The following is a 6,164-nucleotide window of genomic DNA, read 5'->3' on the forward strand; positions in this document are numbered from 1 at the left end:
TTGGTTCAATTTTAAAGCTTGGTGGTATTTTGTTTTAATTTTAAATGAATGGGTTATTTAATACAAAAATGGCCATGATTCAAAACCAACTAGAAAGTAGTTTTAATTCAAATGAGCTTCTCCTTAAGCCCAATAGCAATCATACCAGCCCAAACATATAGACCTAGCCCATTTTCTCCTTAAACACCCCAAGACCCTTTACTCCTTGACTTTCTCCTTTTCCCCAACAAACTAAATGAACCCAAACTTAAAAACCCTAATCACCGCCTCAACATAGCCAGGGAGACCCGACAGTAATGCCACCATTTTTGGCATAGTTACATATCAATTTTGTAGTTCTAGACATAGTTTCTTCATTTCGGGCAAATAATAAATGATTCTTGTCTTCTCCTTCAGCCAAAAGTCAAATGGTAAGCATATTCTTCTTTTTCAATTCTTTTCTTCACCTTTCATAGCTGTTATACGGGCTCCAGTACAAAAAATCAAACTTCAAATCCGAATTTCAAATGACCAATTTGAAATTCGAATTTTTGCTTAAGCCCACTCAATTTCTCAGACCTAAAACCCTAGATATTGGGGATCTATAAATCGAACCCCAATTCCTTATTCCAGACCATAGTTTTTACCCCTGAAACTTTGAATTTTTGAATACAACAGTTTTTACCCCCACAATTCCAAGGTTTTTTTTTTTCATTTTTGACTCAAAGTCAAGTATTTCATCTTGACGAGTAGGATTCATGATTCATCTGAAAGATTAAGGTTTCTTTATTTCAGTTTTTGCGAGCATTTGGTTCTATTGGTTCAAAATAGAACCTTATCATTGTCGAAAGTTCGGTGGTGAAATCGATCCTCGACGCTCGTCGCCTCAAGTTCGCTGCTCCGAAAAAGGTAATTCCCCTCCTCATCTCAGTTTCTTAGTTAAGTCTTAAATTCCAGTAATGTAGATTAGTTTGCTTGCATTTCCTTATTTAAGTCTCTTTTGGTCTTTAGTATTATTAAGTCTTAATTTCTAGCAATGCAGATGAATTGTTTTACATGTTTTTTTTCTTCAGTTAAGTTCTTTGAACATTAATCGATAAGCATATGACTATTTGCTTTTAGCATTTAGTTTTCCATGCTTTAGTTGTGATTAATTCATGTTCCTATTTAATGGCTGCTTGTTTCCATTCCTATGATTAGTTAAAGTCCCTGTTTCCTATGAGTGACAAGTAAGATTAAATTTCCAATATCTTCCTTTGAATGGGTTGTTACATAATATAATAATTCAGTGAATTAAAATATTTCTACTTTCTTTGTTCAATATGAGATTTTGAGTAACTGATGATGTTTCCCAATCCCGCATGTTTTTCATTCCTAAGAGTTTAAGCTTTTGTTAAGAACCAGATTTTAGCAATTCAAACATGAAATGATTTAGCTCCTTTCTTTAACAAACGATGTCTGAAATTACTTCAGTGCATTTTCTAATCGAAATATTACCTAAACTTTCCCTGTTTTGGATACTAACATGATTGAAGTGTATTAAATAGTTTTTGTTTTGGTTTACTTCAAAGAATAAAATCATTCTCCTTTTTAATTTCGGTTCTGTTTTCTCTTTGATATGTTGTTAAATTTCTAAATCTATTTCATTTGTTAAAGTTGGTTATTTTAGCATTGATTATGTTTTACTAATTTAGTTGTTTAGCTTCCTCCAAATACTGAGTGAAAGCCATGAACTAGTTTTTTTTTCCGTCTCAATTGTCCTGTGCTTAACAAATAGGTCTTGAAATCCCTTAAAATGTTTCATACTTGGATGTTGATATGTGTTACACATTGGAAAATTTTGCTACCTTTCCACGTAAGCATGCTGGTATGATGTTACATCCCATATTTTTGTACGTTGAATTTGTTGTAAGTTAATTGACATAAGCTTGAAGGAAAATATTATTTTGAGATTATAAGTATTATGCTATGCTTAATAAGTGATAAGTATGTGTCATGAAGGTTCTACGTTAAACAAATCAAATAGTATAAGTTTCCATCAATATTATACCCGTACCTTCGGGTTATAGTTCAAACCGATTGCACCGGAGAATTTTGGTCATATTCAAGTATGCAAATAAAGAGATTGGTGTATGAAAGGATGAGGTCCCGAAATAATTAAAGGACTTAAAAAATGTGACGATGGTGATTAAAAATAATATTTCGTAGGTGCCAAAGGAGGGTACAGAGTAGTGTTATGCCACATGACCATGATAATGAGTATATGAGATGTGTTGAAAATGATTTTTTTTTAGTGAATTGAGATCAAGAATTAATCATGTGTGTAATTGGTTGAATATTGGATTGTATTGGAGATAAATAATCAAATAAGTTAATGGATAAAGTGATGAATGGCATCACCTTTCACTGGGTTGTGCTACCGAGACGTCGATATTTCCGTCTGGAGTACATGTGTACACCTATTTTGCATGGCATGGCATTGCATTCATACATCTTGCATTGCATTGCATTCATACATCTTGCATTGCATTGCATTATTGCTTGTTTGAGATGATTTGGTGTTTACTTGTGATGATTGGATTCAGATTTATTTATTCAGACTTGGCACATTTGGGATTAGATGCTTTACTCAGGAAATGACGTGTACTTGAATCTGGATTCATTGGTTGAACTTGTTGAGGTATCCCATAGACCGTCCGTAAGATTTGTTATATGTTTGGTCTCTATGTGATGTAGGATCACGGGCGTCTTAATGATGAGTTGACTACTAGACTGAAACAATCGATTTAATGATATGGGAGTTCCCAGATCGTTGTGAGATTGACCGGTGATTATTAGAGTGAAAATAATCCTTAAAGGTATTGATGTACAGTGTGTGGTAGATAGACATATGACTTGATTAGGTTGTTATCATGTTTATCTGTGAATTATTTTGTTGATGTGTGTTACTAACCATTGTCGGCCTATGATACTTACTCTGTACGCGTGGTTTGTACTGATATTGCACTTGCTACACCCTTTTTGGGGTGTAGACTGTTTCAGGGGATGGATTGAAGCATATGTGGAAATACACAGTGCCTATCTGGAAGGTCTCCTCCCACTTCATCCTGGGATGGAGGTTGAGTCTTAGAATGTACGGGAAATCTGGAATTACTTAGTCGCTCTTGTACTAGTCTAGACCAGGTCATGGGAAATTGTATCAAGTCTGTAATCACGTATTGTTGTAAACATATAAACACTTGAGTTAATTGAATATATTATGGAGTTCCGCTATATTTCTAACTATGTAATGCTTTAAATGATTTGTTGCTTAATTGAGGTGTCAATGAATAAGAGGGTTCGCCTACCGAGGTGGGAAAGGTAGGTGCCCACATGGTCCCGAAATGGGTCGTGACAACATCTCGGAAGGTTATATGGATCTTGAAATCCTTCTTTTCCTCCTTGTTACGGATTTGGAAAGTTATTGCAAGATTGGAGCAGGTTGGAATTGGTGTTGTTGTAGGTGATTTGAGGTAAAATTTCCTTTCTTTTTCATGTAATTGAATGTACCCAAGTCATAGCTAGGTTATTAGAAGCAAAGTACGGGAATTGTGGCGGAAATCGTATAAGTTGTTGTTGTTGTTGTGCGGATTGATTTGGAGTGTATCCTTTAGTTGTTGTGGCTGAATCCTTGAAATATAACTTGTGTATGTTAATTTTGATGTTGTGGTTCTTGATGTTCAGTTGAGGAAGTGATAAAAATAGGGGAGATGCTACCCGATTCTTTATAGAAACTAGTTATCATTTGATATACATCATATACTAGTGTTCTCTAAGTTGATGGGCGTATTATCCTTGTTATAGGTTGAAGTGCTAATTGAGGAGAGTTTGTTGTTGGTTTGTATTGACGACACGAGGTATGTTAAGGCTATCATTTTTATTCTTTTGGGATGAATCATATGAGTTGAACGAAACGGACGAACGTTGTCCATAATGATTCCATTCTTAGAATGCTAGAAAACTTATATTTCCTTGGACTCCTGATGATATTATTACTTCATGTTTATGATTCTTGAATTGATCTCAAGGTCCTTGATCCAGTAAAGGTAAGATATTTCGACATTACATCACTCTGAAAGGCTCATATGTCACCTTTATGAGTAAGTCATGCATTTTATATATACGTATACATTTATTTTACCACACCGATCCGCGCTATAGTCCGCCAAGTATGGCACCTATTGTGTACACCACTGCAGTTGGGTATGGATAACACCGAGACTGTCATGGCTAGGTACGGATAACACGAAGCCTATTGTATATGGCCCGGTACGATATTATGATATATGTATATGATTTTTGAAAGAAAGCATGCATGTCATACGCCCTCCAAGGAACTTCCAGTATACAGAGTTATACAGATATATTCAGACATCTAGATTGACTCTCATGTCTCAGATTCCTTTCACAATTCTCATGTATATGCTGTTTTCATGCCTTACATACCCAATAAATTATTCGTACTGACTCCCCTACTGTTGGGGGCTGCGTTTCATGCCCGCAGGTCCTGAGATACAGGTTGGTGGTCCATCTATTAGGATGTCAGCTCAGCCGATAAGGGTGATGCACTCCATTTGTTCTGGAGGTGCCTGGAGTCAGCATGGTCTTATGTATATGTAGATATGTATGGGTATGGCGGGGCCCTGTCCCGACCACGTTATGTTATGTTTTCCAGTAGAGGCTTGTATACAGTCAGGTATAGTCAGATGATGTCTAGACTTGAGATTTCATATGTCGTCATAGGTGGTTATGATAGCATTGTTGGGTTATACAGTATGTCCAGCATGTTTATACAGATGAGTCTTTCAGATTAGTTGGTATGTGCATGTTCCTTATGAGTTTATTAAGAGTCATATGATGGCCTTATCGACCCACCTATGTTTATGTTGGCGTCACAGATGCGTGTCAGATGATGCTTGACTAGTACGGTCAAGTGCCCATCATGGCCCTCTAGCTTGGGTCGTGACAAAGTGGTATGAGAGCAGTTCTGTCCTAGGGTTGTCTACAAGCCGTGTCTAGTAGAGTCTTGTTTATGAGTGTGTTGCACGACACTTATAAACAGGAGGCTGAAGGACATTTAGGATGGTTGCTTTCTTTCTATTCTAGATCGTGCGATAGAGCCAAGTGGTAGGACCTAAGATTCCCATACATAACCTTGATTGTTTTTGTAGCTGTGAGATGGCTTCTATAGGAAAAAGGGCTAATGGTCCAGGGGATTTCAGAGTCAGCCACTCTTATGATACGGACCCGTCGGAGAATGTTCCCTCTATTGAGACGGATCATCCGAAGTTATATCCTTCATAAAGACAGCCCCATCAGAGATCCAGGAGGAACCCACTGAACAGGTAAGGGATGGGAAAGTATTGGAGGGTGACCATTGTCGTAATCCCAGATTGACGGCATCCGCAGAACGACGGTGATGTGCCCCGGATTTGTGGCACATTCGACACCTTTTTACTATGAATTTTGGTTGTTTTCAAGTAAGTCTGGTTCCTGTTAATATGTTTTTGTAGTTTTTTAGGAAAACAATGGCCCACAAGCAAAAACAAAGAACAAAGGAAAAATTGGCAAAAAATGAAGAATCGACGTCCCGTCGATCAGCCGACGGACCGTCCTTCGAAGCATCGATAAGCTTGATTTTCCAATGGTGACATTATTTGAAGAAGACAAAGGACAGAGACATCGACGAAGCGTCGAACTGATCGACGCTTCGTCGTTTGTGTCGTCAATCAAGATCTGTCAACAAGAAGAGAGAAAGTCGGAATACTCGACGGAGCGTCGAACTGGTCGACGGCACCGTCGAATGGATCACATTGGTGAAGATACAAAGGACAGAGGAATCGACGGATCGTCGAACGATCGACAGTCCGTCGATCTTGCTATCGGGGGCAATTTTGTCAGTCGCTGCTGTGCATTTTTTGGAGGATATTTAAAGAACATTTTAGGTTATTTTTAGCAGCCAATTTTCATTTTATGCACGTGAACAAAGTTCCATTTGTGGGTGAGCATTGATTACTCCACTTTTGGAGCTTAGTGAAGACAACAAGATTCCATTTTTCATCATTTTTATCACACTTTGTAAGCTTTATGTCTCATTTATTGCTTACTACTTTTGAGACCATCATGTGTGAGTAGTTTCTTTAATC

At 37.4% G+C, this 6,164-nt stretch overlaps 1 long non-coding RNA gene across 1 annotated transcript; it reads left to right on the forward strand.

Annotated features, from left to right (window-relative positions):
• Positions 1-208: 208 nt before the first annotated feature.
• LOC132622709 (uncharacterized) lies at positions 209-3,698 on the forward strand. Its single transcript, XR_009575970.1, has 3 exons — positions 209-410; positions 775-888; positions 3,012-3,698. It is a non-coding gene; the product is annotated as an uncharacterized LOC132622709 (long non-coding RNA).
• Positions 3,699-6,164: the final 2,466 nt, after the last annotated feature.

Source organism: Lycium barbarum, chromosome 12 (genome assembly GCF_019175385.1).
Source record: "Lycium barbarum isolate Lr01 chromosome 12, ASM1917538v2, whole genome shotgun sequence".
NCBI classification, from domain to species: Eukaryota; Viridiplantae; Streptophyta; class Magnoliopsida; order Solanales; family Solanaceae; genus Lycium; species Lycium barbarum.